This window comes from Typopeltis vanoorti, chromosome 25 (genome assembly GCF_054136105.1).
Source record: "Typopeltis vanoorti isolate ZY-2024b chromosome 25, IOZ_Tvanoo_1.0, whole genome shotgun sequence".
Classification (NCBI taxonomy): Eukaryota; Metazoa; Arthropoda; class Arachnida; order Uropygi; family Thelyphonidae; genus Typopeltis; species Typopeltis vanoorti.
The window spans coordinates 50,877,997-50,897,544 of NC_143573.1; the positions used below are offsets into that span (position 1 = coordinate 50,877,997).

At 39.4% G+C, this 19,548-nt stretch overlaps 1 protein-coding gene across 3 annotated transcripts in view; it reads left to right on the forward strand.

The window, feature by feature from the left end:
• The window catches only part of LOC150092739 (C2 domain-containing protein 5), a 615,319-nt gene that overhangs the window by 533,283 nt on the left and 62,488 nt on the right, over window positions 1-19,548 (forward strand). The window lies entirely within an intron of this gene.

Genomic DNA, 19,548 nt, shown 5'->3' on the forward strand with positions numbered 1-19,548 from the left:
GTGACATGAAAACGGGAGAAAAAGATATCCTTGAAGTATGGAGTAATTACTTTGAAAAACTGCTAAATGAAACAAGCAGTGATGACAGCACTGTGATAAAAAACACTGACCAGGCATGCAGTCAGGAATACATATCCATATTTGAAGTAGAAAAAGCCATCAAAGGCTTGAAATGTGGAAAGGCAGCAGGAGTAGATGATATTCGACCAGAAATGCTGAAGTATGGTGGTATAAGAGTCTTACAGTGGCTGCACTGCATAGTTCAGAAAGCCTGGACAGAGGGACGAATTCCCGATGACTGGAGTAGAGCTCTCATAGTACCTATATATAAAAAGGGAAATAAAACTGCATGTGAGAATTACAGAGGTATTTCCCTACTGAGTGTTCCTGGCAAGATCTATGCAAGTATACTTGAGAAACGGTTGAGAAGAATTGTGGAAGAAAAGCTTGGTGAAGAACAAGCTGGATTCAGGCCAAATAGAGGCTGTCAGGATCGGATCTTCACTTTACGACAAATAGTCGAGAAAGCATGGGAATATAACAAAGATCTATATTTAAGTTTTGTCGATCTGGAAAAGGCATATGACAAGGTGCCAAGAGAGAAGCTATTCAATACGCTGCAGTTATATGGTGTCAATGGGGCATTATATCAAGCAATACTTAGTCTTTATTTGAGTTGTAAGTCAGCAGTTAGAATTGAAGGAAGTACAGGAAGATGGTTTAATGTTAAATCTGGTGTGAGACAAGGATGTACATTATCCCCTCTGTTATTCATTATCTATATGGATCACATTATGAAAGAAAGTGGTATTAAACATGATATCAAAATTGGAGATGTTAATGTCAGCTCTTTGCTTTATGCAGATGATGTTATACTTCTAAATAAATCTGCTACAAGTCTGCAAGATTCTCTGACTAAATTGAATAGCTGTTGTAATAGATATGGTATGAAGGTCAGCAATAAAAAGACAATGACAATGAAAATAGGCAGAGTCATTGAAAATGTCAACTGTGTTGTGAATGGAGAACCTGTGGAACAAGTAAAACATTTCAGCTATTTAGGCACGATTTTTACTGAAGATGGTAAATTAAATATAGAAATAGACAACAGAATAAGCAAAGCTGGTATGGTGGGAAGTCAATTGAATAAATTCATATGGAATAAGAAAGAAATTAGTCGGAACACCAAATTAGCTGTGTACAAGACAGTGTTCAAACCAGTTTTAACTTATGGATCTGAGAGCTGGGTCAGAAGTAAAACACTTGACCAAAGACTAGAGACCACAGATATGAGAGTCCTGAGAAAGATTATAGGCGTGAACAGATGGCATCTATGGCAATATCATATTAAAAACGAGGATATTAGGAAAGAACTTAAAATTGTCAGCATCCAGGAATGTGTTAGCAGAGCTAATCTCAGTTGGTATTGTCACTTAAACAGAATGGGCGAGGAAAGATTAGCAAAACAAGTGTTTTCTGCCAGGTTGGCAGCAAAACGACCTAGAGGAAGACCAAGATATAGGTGGATTGATACTGTACAAAGTGCTTTAGACGATAGAAATATAAGATCTGATAATGTTGGAGTCTTGACAAGTAACAGACTGATTTGGAGGAAAATTGTAGATAGGAAATTAATAATGATGTAATTTTTTCATGTAGTACTATCATATCCTGTACACCCCTTGAGGGTACATAACAGGAATTTGATGATGATGATGATGATGAAAAATAATAGTTGATGTTATTGAATTATATTAAAAGATGGACCAGGGAACGTGACTGCAAAAGTGTCCCAAAATCTCGGTTGTCGTCGGATGAAGTCGCCTTAATCCACATTCATGATGACTCACACAGTTGACTCGCGCCAGATTGCATGGCGATATCATGAAGTATGGATATAAAATTGTTTTTAATTTGTTATTCATATTATAAAATGCATTATTTAAATAATTTAAAATATGAGCCATATGCCATATAAGCATGGTCAACCTTTTATGGACATAAAAGGTTGACCATGCCGGTTGTTGACCCCTGCTTTAAACGATCACCATTTGATATCACAGTGTGTCTCAAGAGTTCTAAGAATAAATAGGGTAGGAGTCAAATGGAAAGCGAAGTCTGAGTATGAAAAGAAACTGGCTCTACGTGCTAAAGACAACCCACAAGAATTCTATTGATATGCTGCAAGTAAAAGAATGAATATGGAAGAATAACTCTTCTAAATGCAGATGGCATAAGGGTTACAGATGCAGAAGAGGCTGTTCTACTAATGAGTGTCAATTTTGTTAAAAGCTATCAAACTGGTGTATACGTCACTGAGCTCACCTGCCTCTTCACTGGATGAAGAAACTCAGGTGTATGAGCACGAGGTATTAGAGCTGTTGCACGAACTGAATAAGAATTCAGCAATAGGGACTGATGGGATATCGGCACGTCTGCTAAAAGAGTGTTCAGCTGAACTGGCTATTCCTTTGATCAGGCTGTTTAATATGAGTCTCAGAACAGGGAAGATTCCACAGGAATGGAAAGAATGTATGGTAATTCCATTGCACAAGGGTTGTGCAAAGACCATTGTATCCAACTATCGAACAATTAATATCTCATGGGTGGTGGTGAAGATTTTGAAAAAATTGGTTAGGGCTCACATTCAAAAATGAATTGAGAGTGGCTCTCTACTTTGCAATGAGCAACATGGGTTTACTAAGGGAAGATCATGTTTTATTAACTTGCTCACATTCTATAATAATGTTACCATTGAACTAGACAAGGAGAATGGATACACCATGATACTTTTGATTTTGCTAAGACTTTTGACAGAATACAGCATGGCAGACTGCTACATAAATTGGAGTAAATGGGTTTGAGTTATAGAATATTAGCATGGATAAGAGGATGCTGACTGACAGATATCAAAAAGTGATATACGGGGGACGTGAGTGCAAGATTTAAGGTAAGTAGTGGTGTACTACAAGGACCAGTGCTTTGTCCACTGTCATTCAATCTATACATTAATGATATTGGGAAGGATTTGACAAGCAACACAGCTATTTGCAGATGATGGGAAGATAGGTAGAGTAATCAGGAATGCTGCTGATATGCAGTACTTGCAGAATGATTTGAATAGGCTGGAATTGCAGGCATGGGTAAATGGGTGTCAGTTCAATGTCAATAAATGTAAAGTCATTCACTTCATCATGATTAGATATCCAATGTCATATTATATTGGTGGGATGAGGCTGGGGATCTTGAAGTATTAATAGATAAGAAGTTGAAGTTCATTAGTCATGTGGCAAAGATTGCAAATACAACTCAAAAGATAATGCAATGCTGAAATGAACGTTCACATGTAAAATAAGGAAGTTATTTTGCCTTTTTACAAGGCTGATAAGACCTCACTTGAACTATTGTGTGCAGATCTTATATCCTAGTTTCCGTTGTGATTCTGATATGTTGGAGAGAGTACAAAGAATAGTGTTAAAAATGATATCAGGATTAGGGAATACTTATTATAAAGATAGAATTGAGAATATGTTTCTCCTGTTTGTAGACACTAGCAACAGGAGAAAGAGGAGTGATATGATTGAGACTCACAAACTTCTGAAAGGGTCATACAGGATTTCAATTGATGAAATTTTTCAGTTTATGGAGGGTGGGGAAAGGACAAGAGGGCATCCTGGGAAGCAGAGAATGAAGGCCGCTATGAAGGGGTGAGAAGTGAGAACTAAGTTTTTCTCTCAGAGGGTGGTGTGTGATTGGAATGGATTGCCATTGGATGTTGTGAGTGCAAGCAGTGTGAATAAATTTAAGAATAAGTATGATAGCTGGTGTGTAGTATGTTGCCTCCCTCGATGAGTCTCTGACTCCTTGGAGGTCTCTCTTAACAATAATAATAATATATCTTGATAGATTAGAGAACAGGATGATGAGAGAAAAGATATTGATCCACCTACTTGCTGAAACGGAGTTGGAGATATTAAGCAAATATTTTTTACAGGCTAAACCCTAAATGTTGAAACAGCAATTCACTGATTGCAAGGAATTTGTTTTGTGATATATATGGGAAGTTAATAGTTATTGAGAGATTAATGGGAGAAAGAGAAAATCTTGGTACTTTAGAAGAAAGGGAAAAAAATTCTTCTCCTTCTTTTGCAGCTTTTCTTACTTAAGTAGGATCGCTGTTTGTGGTGAGTCTCCTCCACAACCTCCTGTCTTGGGCTGTAACCACATCCAAGTTCTTTATCCTCAAGTTCTCCTCCAACATCTCCCTCCATCTTTTCTTTGGCCGTCCACGCTTCCTCATCCCCTGCACATCCATCTGCATGACCTTTCTTCCCACGGACTCTTTCTCCCTCCTCATCACATGACCAAACCATCTCAACCTTGCCTCCTGTATCTTTGCTCCTAAGTTCATAACCGTTTCCCTTACACAGTCATTTCTCTGACGATCCTTTCTGGTCACACCGCACATCCACTAAAGCATTCTCATCTCTGCTACCTCCATCCTGCTGATGTTACTTTTCCTCAGGGCCACAGTTTCCATAGAATGTCACAGCTGCTCTCACTACTGTCCTGTAGATTTTGCCTTTTAGATTGATCGTCACCCTCTTATTGCATAGCACTCCAGCCATCTCTCTCTCTCTCTCTCCAGTTCCTCCATCCTGCTTGTATCCTGCATCCCACTTCCTTCTCAGCCTCACCATCCTCTTTCATTGTTGAATCTAAGTCACTGACCTTCCTGATGATATCTCCTTTCAGCTCCAGATCTGTCTCCTGACTGCCATCCACTTTGCAACACATGTACTCTGTCTTACTTCTGCTCAGTCTCATACCTCTCTTCCAGCACTTTCCTCCAACTTTCCAGTTTAGCTGCCACTTCTTCTCTTAATTCTGCACACAGCATGATGTCATCTGCAAACAACATAGTCCAAGGCATGTCTTCTCTCACCTCCTCCATCACAATATTAAATAGGAATGGACTTAATGCTGGCCCTTGATGCAAAGTCAACTGTCATTGGAAAACTTTCTGTCTCTCCCGGGTAGGGTCGAACTCTTATCTTCACATTTCTGTACATCTCCTGCACCAACCTGACATATTTCTCCGGTACCTTCTTCCTCAGACACCTCCAGACTTCTTGCCTTGGCACTCTGTCATACACTTTCTCCAGATCAATAAATAATACGCTTTCTCCAGATGTAGCTCCCGTTGCTTCTCTCGAAACGTTTCCATCATCTGTCATAACCCAAAGATAGCATCTGTCGTTGATCGACCAGGAATGAAGCCAAATTGCTCCTTTGCAATCTCCATTTCCTTCCTCAGTCTTCCATCAAGAACCCTCTCCAGGATTTTCATTGTGTGGGACATCAACTTTATTCCTCTGTAATTCTTACAGTCTTGGGCATCCCCTTTACTCTTGTAGATGGGGACAAGGGTACTTTCCCACCATTCCTCAGGTATATTTTCTTGCTGACAAACTTTTATTAACATCAGATCAATTCCCTCATCACCCAGTGCCTTCCATGCCTCCACTGGGATGCTGTCAGGGCCCACCAATTTTCCATTCTTCATCCTATTTATGGCTTCCTTCACTTCCACTCTACTAATGTTCTGCACCATCCCCTCATTAGGTTCCCCATCTTCTCTGTGAGTCCTTGCATTTTCTTCATTCAAAAGCCCTTCATAGTATATTCTCCATCTGTTTCTTATATCCACATCCCTCCTTAATACCCTTCCTCCAGTCTTTGATCTGCCTCATGTGTACAATGTCCTTCGATGCCTTATTTCTACATTTTGCCAATCGATAAATCTTTCTCTGTCCTTCCTTCCTTTGTTTCTAATTGATCATAAAGGTCTTGATATGCCATGGCCTTCGCCTGTGCAACAACTCTCTTGGCTTCTCGCTTTTTCTCTCTGTCCTCTTTCACTCTTGACTTGTTCCACTTCTGCTTTGCCTTCCTCTTAGCCATCACTGCTTCTTGTACATTATTATTCCACCACCAACCCTCCTTCTGCTCTCTAATCTTTCTGGATGTTTCACCAAGCTCCTCAATTGCACAGCTTAGAATTACTTTTGAATTATGTCTCCACCAGTCTTGTACACTTTCTAGTCCATCCGAAATCCTCTCTAACACCTTCTCCCTAAAATGGTTCCTCACACTCTCTTCTTTTAAGTGAAACCACTTAATTTTTCTTCCTCCCATGGCTACCAAAGGTTCTTATCTTTGACTTTATTTTAAAGTCTGCACACAGCAGCAGGTGTTCCTTCACCACTTGATCTGTTGGGACTACCTTACAATTTGTTACTGCCTTAAGATGTTTTCTTCTAGTCAAAATGTAGTTCAATCTGTGAACTATTGCCACTTTTAAATGTTATCAAATGCTTTTCTCTCTTACAGAAAAAGGAATTCACAGTTGCCAGATCAAATGCTACCGCAAAGTTTAAAATCCTCTCTCCTTCCTGGTTCATCATTTCCACTCCATGGCCACCATGTACCCTTTTGCAGTCCCTATTCTGTCTCTCTGTGTGTTCATTCAAGTCTCCTCCAACAATCACCATCTCGTTTTCTTCCAGTTCCCTCATTTCTTCATCTAGCACATTCCAGAATTCATCTTTCCCTTCTGCTGTACAGCCAACTTGTGGGGCGTATACATATAAGATGATCAGTTGCTCTTCTCATCTCCTGCACCAACCTGACATATTTCTCCGGTACCTTCTTCCTCAGACACCTCCAGACTTCTTGCCTTGGCACTCTGTCATACACTTTCTCCAGATCAATAAATAATACGCTTTCTCCAGATGTAGCTCCCGTTGCTTCTCTCGAAACGTTTCCATCATCTGTCATAACCCAAAGATAGCATCTGTCGTTGATCGACCAGGAATGAAGCCAAATTGCTCCTTTGCAATCTCCATTTCCTTCCTCAGTCTTCCATCAAGAACCCTCTCCAGGATTTTCATTGTGTGGGACATCAACTTTATTCCTCTGTAATTCTTACAGTCTTGGGCATCCCCTTTACTCTTGTAGATGGGGACAAGGGTACTTTCCCACCATTCCTCAGGTATATTTTCTTGCTGACAAACTTTTATTAACATCAGATCAATTCCCTCATCACCCAGTGCCTTCCATGCCTCCACTGGGATGCTGTCAGGGCCCACCAATTTTCCATTCTTCATCCTATTTATGGCTTCCTTCACTTCCACTCTACTAATGTTCTGCACCATCCCCTCATTAGGTTCCCCATCTTCTCTGTGAGTCCTTGCATTTTCTTCATTCAAAAGCCCTTCATAGTATATTCTCCATCTGTTTCTTATATCCACATCCCTCCTTAATACCCTTCCTCCAGTCTTTGATCTGCCTCATGTGTACAATGTCCTTCGATGCCTTATTTCTACATTTTGCCAATCGATAAATCTTTCTCTGTCCTTCCTTCCTTTGTTTCTAATTGATCATAAAGGTCTTGATATGCCATGGCCTTCGCCTGTGCAACAACTCTCTTGGCTTCTCGCTTTTTCTCTCTGTCCTCTTTCACTCTTGACTTGTTCCACTTCTGCTTTGCCTTCCTCTTAGCCATCACTGCTTCTTGTACATTATTATTCCACCACCAACCCTCCTTCTGCTCTCTAATCTTTCTGGATGTTTCACCAAGCTCCTCAATTGCACAGCTTAGAATTACTTTTGAATTATGTCTCCACCAGTCTTGTACACTTTCTAGTCCATCCGAAATCCTCTCTAACACCTTCTCCCTAAAATGGTTCCTCACACTCTCTTCTTTTAAGTGAAACCACTTAATTTTTCTTCCTCCCATGGCTACCAAAGGTTCTTATCTTTGACTTTATTTTAAAGTCTGCACACAGCAGCAGGTGTTCCTTCACCACTTGATCTGTTGGGACTACCTTACAATTTGTTACTGCCTTAAGATGTTTTCTTCTAGTCAAAATGTAGTTCAATCTGTGAACTATTGCCACTTTTAAATGTTATCAAATGCTTTTCTCTCTTACAGAAAAAGGAATTCACAGTTGCCAGATCAAATGCTACCGCAAAGTTTAAAATCCTCTCTCCTTCCTGGTTCATCATTTCCACTCCATGGCCACCATGTACCCTTTTGCAGTCCCTATTCTGTCTCTCTGTGTGTTCATTCAAGTCTCCTCCAACAATCACCATCTCGTTTTCTTCCAGTTCCCTCATTTCTTCATCTAGCACATTCCAGAATTCATCTTTCCCTTCTGCTGTACAGCCAACTTGTGGGGCGTATACATATAAGATGATCAGTTGCTCTTCTCCAAGACCCAGTTTCATTCGCATGATCCTGTCGTTCCTCCTACTCACTTCCAGTACTTCGTCCTTCATTCTGCCACACACACACCCAAGTCTGACACCATTTCTTCCCTCTTTATTTGCTCCAGATTAGAACAATTTATACCCGTCTCCTAGTTCCTTCACCTTTTCCCCCCTTCCACCTTGTCTCCTGCATGCATAAAATTTCCAACTTCCTCTTCCTCACCATGTCTGCCACCTGTCTTCCCCTTCCAGTCATGCTTCCAACATTCAACGTTCCCACTCGCAACATTCTCTCCACTTGCTGGGCTCACTTCTTTAACCACAACCGCCCTTGATGCAGTAGCCCTTGTCCACTTCTCACAGCTGTAGGGCGATGTGGCTGTGCATCGCTTAAGGGCCTTAGCCCTTGTATCACTTTCATTTCGACTCATTTGATCATAGCTAGAGCTGGTAGTGAAGTTTTATGACCGGATGCCCTTCCTAACTTCAACCCTCACCATTTATTTAGACTTGGGACCGGCGCCTATTGGGGCTAGCTTGCCCCCTTCGGTGGCTGCAATAGGCGACATGACATAGCAAGATAGGAAAGATTCACCCTCGAATACTCTAAAAAGCATTGAGGATAAGGAGCAAGAAGAGAAGAAAGAAGGGAAAAAATAATAATATATATATAAATATTCTTAGTTTGTGAGGTGATGGTGCTTGTGAAATGTTTATGCTAAGAAAGATTGGAAATGCTTAACCTTCAAACCAACTTAATGGTCTGGATTTTTTTTTTTTTTTTTTTTTTTTTCCCTGGTTTGGTTGGTTGAGTAGCAAGAAATACGTCTGCTCTCTAACCAATAAATAAATGTACATACTTCTTGCTACTCAACCAACCAAACCAGGAAAAAAAAAAAAAAAAAAAAAAAATCCAGACTTATGTTGGTTTGAAGGTTGAGCATATTAATTCCTTATATCACATTATCTCATTGCAGTAGACCCACACTATCCATTAATACAATACCTATCATTGGTATTGTATTAATAAGATTGGAAGTTAGAGTTATCTCAAGAAGAAAAATTTCATCTTGTTCAGTTTGAAGAATAGTTTGGAGAGTATTTAAGGTTAAAGAAGTAAATGCTCTGGAACTTTCCTTCATTTATGTAGTAGAAAATTTGTCACACAAGAAAATTGAATGCAGTACACTTTAATAGGTAAAAATGTGGCTTGGACAAAGTCTAATAAGAGTGTAAGAGAAAGATGAGTCCTCTGGATCCTTTTTCCTATTTTTGTATTTATTTTATATATGTTTTTGTATTTTTATTTATTTTTACATAATCCAGAGACCAAATAGGGACCCTTTTTAAATTGCTTCAGACCTACAATAAGTGAGGCAGTGATCTCACATTGGGTGATGAAATTTATATTCCATTTAAGGACAATCACAAATGTACATGTTCACAGTTGGATTCAAACTCACAGTTTATTTATTGGTTAGAGAGCAGACTTGCTACTCAACCAACCAAACCAGGAAAAAAAAAAAAATCCAGACCATTACTTTGGTTTGAAGGTTAAGCATTAGTTCCTTGTATCACATTATCTCATTGCAGTAGACCCACACTACCCATTAATGCAATACCTATCATACATTTCCTGAAACTTATTTATGGTGGGTGGGGTATCATTTTTAACTCTCTCCTTTATACTCTTTCTGCTGTATCAGAATCACAACAGAAACCAGGAGACCAGACCTGTGCACAATACTCCAATTAAGGTTTTATCAAGGCCTGGTAAAGATGCAACTTTGCATCATCAGCAAATAGTTGTATGTTGTCTGTCAAAACCTTCCCAATGTCATTAATAATAGATTGAATAAGAGTGGGCCAAGGACTGATCCTTGTGGCACCCACTGTTTTTTTTTACTGGTTATGGGTAGTACTACCCTTACATCATGTCCAGACATCTCGTCCAGACTTGATATAGGCCTAAGCCTTTACAAGTGTTTTACCCTATGCCTGTTCTAGTTATCATTGTAATCATTTTCTGGTGGCAACACACCATTGTGCCCTGTAGGGCCCTCAAGGAAAGAACTTTTATATCCCTCTGCGTAAGCCCAAGCTGTTTTAAGTCCTTATAACTATCTGCACTCCATACCATGTAAAGAGATTATGGTGCTGGTAAACCTCGGAGTTGCCCCATGCTCCTTCCATATCTTACTAACTAGATCTTGGTTATTTTTATAATAATTTACTTTATTATTATGGCTATAGGCTAGTGGGTGCCCTGTTCCCACCACCTGGGCATCAACTACCCAAACGTCACCATCTCTTTTAATCACCAAGTCTGGCTTACGCAAACCCCCAGAGGTCCTATAATGTGGTTCCACCGCAGTCTCTCAACTTTTGTTCTTAAAGCGGTTGTTCAGAATGGAGACCACGGCATCATGCCTCCTCACACAGACCCCATGGATGCGGAAGCAACACTGGGCTATATGAGACAATGTCTCACTGTAGTGGCAGCCAGCCATACAGTTGGAGTCATCACTACTCCATCGAGCTGTGTGGGCTTGAGTAGGCAGGGCATTGATCCTCGTCCTGATAAGGTCAATATACTCGAACTCAGGGAGGAGTCTGGGGGAGACACCAGATATGACTCTTTTAAAGGAGCACCATCTACAGAACAGCACAACAGAGATGCCCATCTCTTGTGTACTGCGGGTGCTGACTCGATTAAAGTACCTTGATAATGGGACCAGCCTTTAGCCTGCCTAAAGTCTTCTTGTATTAATGGGCTATAGAAAGCCTCTCTGCAGATGGGGAAAGAAGATAGTTCTAACTGCACGATTCTTGGCAGCCGCAGGCATAGGATCAGCCATCTAAGTGATGGAACCCCAAGCACACGATCCTTCACCATTGCATGGAAATATGCAGTAGGAGTGTCAGGCGGCAGTCGGAGCCATGATCTCATGGCTGAACCTATGGAATGCTATGGCCTTTGTGGACGATCTAATCCCAGCTTCTACAATAGAAGGGACAGAAGACCTTCCCTTTGGGGTGAACATGATACCGAGGTATCTCCACTCTTCCAGGATGGTCAAAGCATGCAACGGCCTCCCGTTCAGGGAACAATGTATAGTCTCGACCTTAAGCTTCTTGTCACTACCAGAGGGGGACAAGAGCTAAAGAGCAGGACTACTCTACACTAATAGAAAGGCCTCGAATAGAGAAGAAGTCAACTGCCCAGTCAAGGAGTTCCTGCAAGCCTATCTTAGTAGAGGCTACAGGAATAAGATCGTCCATTCTCTTCCTAGCCATATAGGCTACTCTCTAGTAGCCTATATGGCTAGGAAGAGAATGAAGAAACTCATCTATGACGCAATTAAAGAAAAGGGGAGATAGAGAATCACCCTGGCGAACACCCTGCACTGCTGGAATAGAAGTTGCATGGGACCCTGTAGTGATAGTGATGGAGCTACCCAAGTATAGCTCCATAACATAGGAAAGAAAGGGTGCTGGACATCCAGCAATAGACAGCGCTCGAAGGAGAGCAGGAAGAGAGACACTATCAAAGGCCTTTTGGAGGTCCAGTGACGCCATAAATAGGGGCTTAAGGTGGCGTCGGGAATCAGAGAGAAGAGAAGAAAGAAGATATATGTTCTCGGCACAGCCGTCTGAAGGGACAAAAGCTCTCTGTCTATAATCATGCTGTATATGTTGCTGAAGTCGTTTAACTAATATTTTATGATAGAGTCTAAGTAACACAGGGGAGATGGTAATAGGTCTAAAGTCTGATGCACAGCTTGAAGTTTCTTTCTTCGGAATGAAGATAGTTCTTGAAGCACGTAAGTATGGTGGTATTACTTTACTGGAAAGGAGAATGTCCACTAAGTCTTGAAGAATCTTCAACAGCACCTTCCGAAGCCTAGACGCAGGAAAGCCATCAGGTCCAGAGGCAGAGAAATTGGATGGAAGAGCTGTTTTAATCTCCTAGATGGAGACAGGCTGGTATATTTGAAGGGCAGGAATGGCCCTCGATATCGTAGGTTGGTCATCATAATCAGGGAAGTGTGGAGGTGGAGCAGAAAAGACTGTACTCCAGAATTTGACAAAATCATCATGTAAGTCTGCTAGAGGTGGAGGGGAAGCACTGTCAAGGATGGTTTTGGTACATTGACCCCTATTCTTTTTATAGAGGGCCTGCATAGCTGCATAGGCTCTCTTCCTCTGCTTCCTATTTGACAAAGTCATTGTAGAATGAGACGTAGACTGATATTGACAAGGCATGAAGTGTTCAGAGAATTCAGCATGGAGGTAGTCATTCAACTGATCTGTGATATCCATTCCCAGAAGGTGAGTCTGGATGAGATATTTAAGAATTTGATGGTTATATTCTGGAAAAGGAGGATCATCTAGAGATGATGTCAGTCTGAGAATCAAAGTCTCCTCTTCAACAGCAGGATGGTGGCTGGAAGATGGAGAGGCAGGGACAGAAGATGCAGATGGGCTGCCAATTCTTGAAGTAAGGCTTTGTAACTGGCTTTCCGTCTATGACACTTGATGGCTCCAAGGATCTTAATGGGAATGCCTTAAATAAAGCCTGATTGATTTTCTTTATCCCTCGAGCCGTCGACTCGATCTCATGAGTGGCGAGGATCTTTTCTTCTTCGACAGTTGAACGTGCTTTGGTGTGCTCTGTTCTTATTGCAGCGTTGGCTTCGGCTGGATGTTTCGAGGTGCGATGCATGCCAAGGCCAACTGCGGTAGAGAATGCATGATCGCAGACCTGACATATGAAGTGTCAGGTCTGCGATCATGCATTGATCCTTGACTGCCAGGACAAGCATGATGAGAACTTGAATAAATGGGTTGATGACAGTCTTTGCAGAGCTTTCTTTTAACTTTCTTCCTGAGGACGCCGCTGGGACGGGGTGGCAGGATCACCTCCAAACAAGAAACAGACATCTGGATTCACACTCGACGAGTTTCCTGGCTCTGGCCTATAAGAGTCGGAGCCTTCATCTGATGAATTATTGCAAGCGATTGCGTTAAATCTTGCAGATTCACATCCCCTGTATACCACTTTTTGATATCTGTCAGTCAGTATTCCTGTTATCCACACTAATATTTTACAATCCAAACCTATATTCTCCAATTTATGCAACAGTACTCCATGCTTTATTCTGTCAAAAGCCTTAGCAAAATTCAAAAAGTATTATGGTGTATCCATTACCCTTGTCTAGCTCAATGTTAACATTATTATAGAATTTATGCAAGTTGCCAAAACATGACTTTTCCCAAAATCTTCACCACCACTCCTAAGATACTGATTGGTTGATCATTGGATACATCAGTCTTTGCACCACCCTTGTGCAATGGGATTACAATACATTCTTTCCATTCTTGCAGAATCTTCTCTGTTTGAGACAAATTATACAGCCTAGTTAAATGAATAGCCAGTTCAGCCGAACATTCTTTTAGCACCTATGCCGAAAGTTTATCAATTCCCTTACCAACTAAACTACAGTGCTGTCTTTATTGGGTCTACAATTTATTGGATCTTCATTCCCACTTGTAAAAATGAGCCACGATTGTTGTATACTCGTACCTGATTTTTTTTAGAGAACACCAAAAAACAAGCTAACCAAATTCCAAAAGCTACAACCATAAAAATAGCAGCAAATACAGTTGAACAAAATGGCTTAGCATAAAGGCCTGGTTGGCCGAGTGGTTAGCGTATCTGCTCTCCAGCCAAAAGGCTGCGGTTTCGAATCCCGCTGTGGGCATGGATGTTTGTGATTGTCTATGAAAGTACTAGTGGTGGTAGTCAGTGGTAGATGGCATTGGTGTTAGATAATGAAGGTTGGTGAGGAGTAGTGAGACAAAGAGTTGTAGAGTAGATGCCCTCCCTTAAATAATAATAATAATTAAATAAAATTAAGAATATCCAAAGCCATAGTGATAAAAATGCATTGCAACACTGTCATTGATCACTGTCCCTATATTATATCTGAGGTTAGGCAGCTCCCTAACAAAAAAAAACCTTTTGCCAATCAAAATACTTTTTGATCAGTGACAAAGCCTATATAAAGTGCTCTACAGAATTTTACTTCTTTCTTCACTGGATGAAGAAACTCAAGGGTATGAGGAGTTGTTGTTGTTGTTGTCTAATACTCAAAGGTATTAGAGTTGTTGCACAAACTGAATACATTCAGCAATAGAGACTAATGAGATATCAGCACAGATACTAAAACGAACTGGCTATTTCCTTGACCAGGCTATATAATTTGAGTCTCAGAACAGGGAAGATTCCACAGGAGCAGAAAGAATGTATGCTAACCCATTGCACAAGGGCGGTACAAAGACCAATGTATCCAACTATCGACCAGTCAGTATCTCAGGAGTGGTGGTGAATATTTTGGAAAAGTTGATTAAGAATCGCATTCTGAAATGGGTTGACAGAGAATCCCTACTTTGCAATGAACAGCATGGGTTTGCTAAGGGAAATTATGTTTTAGCAACTTGCTCACATTCTATAATAATGTTACCACTGGGTTAGACAAGAGGAATGGATATACCATGATATGTTTGGATTTTAAAAGGCTTTTGACATAATACAACATTGAATACTGTTGCATAAATTGAAGAATGCGGAATTGGATTATAAAATATTAGCATGGATAGGAGGATGGCTAACTTACAGATATCAAAAAGTGGTATATAGGAGGATGTGAGTCTGCAAGATTTAAGGTAAGTAACTAGTCGTGTACCACAAGGATCAATCCTTGGTCCACTGTTATTCAATCTGTATATTATTGATATTGGAATGGATTTGATAGGCAGCATACAGATATTTGCTGGTAATGCAAAAATAGGCAGGTTAATCAGGAATACAGCTGATATGCAGTACTTGCAGAATGATCTGAATAGGCTGGATTGTGGGCATGGGAAATATAGAGTCATTGGGATGAATTTGACAGGCACTTTGATGTGATTATATATATCTAATGTCATATTATATTAATGGGATTATACTAGAAAAACTGATCAGGCTAGAACTTATGGAAGTTTTTTCACTTGGCTATGCTACTAATTATATATTGGATTTTATCCTTTATCCAAGTGTAAGCAAACAAAGTTTGTGCCTGAAGTACTTTCAGGACTGGGGCAACTCTTGGTAAAGGTGGTAGAAGTTCTCATATAAGGGAAGGTGCTCTTCCCTTAATGCATAGCATTATACATGTCTGCAAGGAGATGTGCTTTTGCATTATGGGAGATACTATCAAGTGATGAGAACTTATACCACCTTTACCACAAGTTGCCCCAGTCCTGAAAGTACTTGCGGCACAAACTTTGTTTGCTTCCACTTGGACAAAGGATAAAACCCAATATATAATGAGAATGAGCGGTGGTATGATTGATACTTCTGAAAGAGTTATACAGGATTTCATTTAATGGAATTTTTTATTTTATGGAAGGTGCAGAAAGGACAAGAGGGCATCCTTGGAAGCTGAGAATGAATGCCAGTAAGAAGGTGCAGAGATTTAGATTTTTCTCTCATGGAGTGGTGCATGATCGGAATGGATTGCCATTAAATGTCGTGTGTGTGTGTGCACGCGCGCAAGTAGTGTGAATGAATTCAAGAACAAGTATGATATTTGGTGCGTGTAGTATGTGGCCTCCATTGATGAGGTCTCTGTTAATAATAATAAATGACATTGCAACCTTGCAGAATTTAATCGATTGTTTCTTTTTGGTTATTTAAAAAAACTTTATAATGAAAATGCTTGAATATATGTTTTATAGCTTTGTGTATATTTTTTATGTCTGAAAATTTTATTATATGAAATATTTATTTTCACCTGAGGGTTGGCAGCTTGTATTTTAGCTGTTCAAATTTTCATTGTTCATTAATTGTTAGGAATAGGTGCAATTTAAGAAAATCTGCTTTAAATACCTAATTTCCCAGTTTAAATCTTTGGGAACTATCATGTATTTCTTTATCATTAATGAATTGAGAGAATGCAACTGATTTTTTAACAGTGTAGGTAGTTCCCTACATTGGTCATTTTATGATAAATTCTCATTCAAGTATTATTCCCTGATCTAATGAGCATATTAAGTTTTAAAAAGTTATGGAATTGTTTTTTTGTCTTCATTCTCTATAGTGAAATGCAATCTGTCATTGAAGTTATTAAGGGATGTTAGCAAATATGAAATGCTTTATTTTTCCATAAAAATAAGCTTTACTTATCTCTTTATACTGAAGATTATCAAAGGAGCCTAAATGAATGGCTTAGAGATTATTATTTTTTAATTATTTTTTTTTCCTGACCTCCATGGAGTCACAAGGCTCATTGTGAGCGATCAACACAAAGTCATTCATAACACTCCTAAAACTCATCCACTGTCTGTGCATTTACCACCATCTCAAGGAATGCATTCTATTCTCCTGCACTCTCCGTGCCAAAAACTTACTTCTTACCCTTTTACTTACCACTCCCTTTTGCAACTTCCAGGTATGGTCCCTTGTCCTTGTTCCTTCCCCCAGTTCCGCAATATGAAATTTCTCCTCAGTGTTAATACGATAATAACCCTTCAACAGGTTAAATATCTTGATCATATTCCCCCTCCTTTGTTTTCTGTCCACCAAACTCTGAAGTCTGTATGTTGTCAGTCCTCATAATCAACATTCTACAGTCCTGATATAATTTTTGTTATCCAGCTCTGCACTCTCTCCAAGGCTACTTCAACCTCTTCAAATCCTGTTGACCAGATCTGAGTGCGGAAGTCCCGATGTGATCTGCTTAAAGCTTTATATAATGGGACTACTTTTATCTCTTGCATTCAATGTCTTCCTCAACATTCTCTGAGATGTTTTCACAGCCTTTGCAGTACATCCTCGAAACATCAAATCTCTGTACACAATTATCCTGATATTCCTTGCTTCCTCTACTTCTTCCAGTATGATCCCAATTGAAGAGCCAAAACACCAGCACTATTACTAATAACTCTCCTGAGCTTCCCATCATCTGCAAACAACTGAACATCTCCGTCTAGTTTTGTGACAATATCATTGACATAAAGATTAAACAGCAATAGTCCCTCCATACTGAACCATGTGGAACTTTTAACTCTCATACTCTCAGATACTACTTTTTATATACAACTCTCTGATATCTACCAGAGAGAGCCAATCACATCCAGTCTACTAACCTGATATCCAAACCCTTATGTTGCAAGTTAAAATTCAACCTGTCATGTCAACTTTTCATGCCTTTGAAAAATAAAAAAATAATTAAAAAAAAATGACAGTATAGTGTCTTAACCTCCATCAACTGCTCTCGTTACTCTGTTATAAAATATTACCAGATTACTAAAACAATATCACCCCCATCTGCTCAGTTCTATATATGAGGTCATACCAATTTCTCCAAAATCTTAACTACAGAAGAAATACAAACAGGCATAGTTTGGTACCACCATTCTACTGCCAACCTTATGCAATGATGCTATCTTGCCCTCCTTCCGCTCACCATGAACCTGTTCTATGGTAAGTCTTTCATTAAAATCTAAGCTAATGGCACAGTCAGTTCCATAGCACATTAACGTAAAATGTGGTGAAATTCCATTTATCCCCTGACTTATTAACATTTAGCATACTCATTATTTGGAATACATCGTCTTCCTTCACTTCTGACACTTCATCACTCATTATCCTTCTAAGAATAAAGTCTGCTGTATCAGGATGAAACACTCTAATAAAGTAATCATCAAATGGCTCAGATGTCATCTGCTTTGGTCACCCAATTCCCATCTCCATCCAGCAAGGTAATCCGTTCACTATCATTTTTTCCTCCTATCATCACATAGCAAAAAAACTGCTTGGGATTCTCCTTGGATTTCAAGCACCAGTTTCCTCTCATATTCCAATTTTTCTCTCCTTACATTACTTTCCTAGCCTGAGCCCTATATTCCTCATGCAACTGTTCTTCATCTCTCTCTCTTTATGTTTTCTATAATTTCTTTTTCTTCTGAGATATCCCTTTTATTTCTATTGTCATCATTTGACTCCAAATTGCTTTATTGTTTTCACTTGAGGTATATAATTTGCCATTACTCAACATCTTTTCCTTAAGTATCTCCCATGCACTAATGATTTCTCTTCCTTCAAATTTTTTTATTCATACTGCTGCAAGCTGGTTTCTAAGTCTATGATAGTTGTCTGCCTTATAATTCTACATAAATTATTTCTGTTTTGATACCTCCACATGCCTATTCATTCTTCACGTCAGGATTACATGGTCACTCTCACCAATAGGGGACAAATATTACATCTCAGTCACAATCAGATCCTCTGATGCTATGCCCAAATCTAAAACTCTTGTTCCTCATATTCTCTCCACCACATGCTGCCTGAGATAGTTGTCTCTCAAAAATCCAGTTCCCTTAGTAGTGTGTGTGCTGCCTCTTCTGCTCAAGTTATATCTCTGTAGTTGAAGTTCCCCATAATGATCACTTGCTGATCATTATGGGGGACTTTGCTTTGCATTTGCCTGAACATTTCCTGCTTATCACCAGTTATATTCTCTTGTCTATAGCAACATCCCACTAAATATCTTGTCTTATAAACATCTATCCCACACCATACAGTCTCAAAGGCATTAGTGTTATCTCCACTGTGATTCTCCACCTTGTGAGGGCACAGTTCATCTCTTACTATGAGTAACGTTTCACCACCACCATGTTTACACTCCCTGTCATGTGCTAAAATATGCTACACCCTTTGATTTCTATCTCTGTTAGAGCATCTTTCTCAATTAACTAAGTTTCACTGATTCTAACAACTTTTAGGCTAAGTCAATCAATGCACAAACTCATTCCCTTTATTTCTAATGCTTCTAGCATTTGTATACAGAAAAACTAGTGCATTGCCATTATCTAATAGCTATTATACTCTAGCTCTGTAATATAGTGCACACCCACTTATTTCCACTATTTGCTATATTCCACCTTCATAAATTGTTCCACATAAATTTCTGTGGGAAAAAATACTCTCAGTTGATTAATATAAATGCTTCTAAAAAAGGAATAATGTTTTTTGTATAACTAAAATTATAATAAACATTATTGTAATATTTTGTTTATATAATAAATTATTTTTTCCAGTGTTTAGTTTAGTTTCATAAGTTTATGTAAGATTTTGGAAAAACATGTCATGTGCAACATCATGAAATATGAAATCCTAGTGGCATACTACAATTTCATAGCATAATACAAGTTGTGGGGGGATCC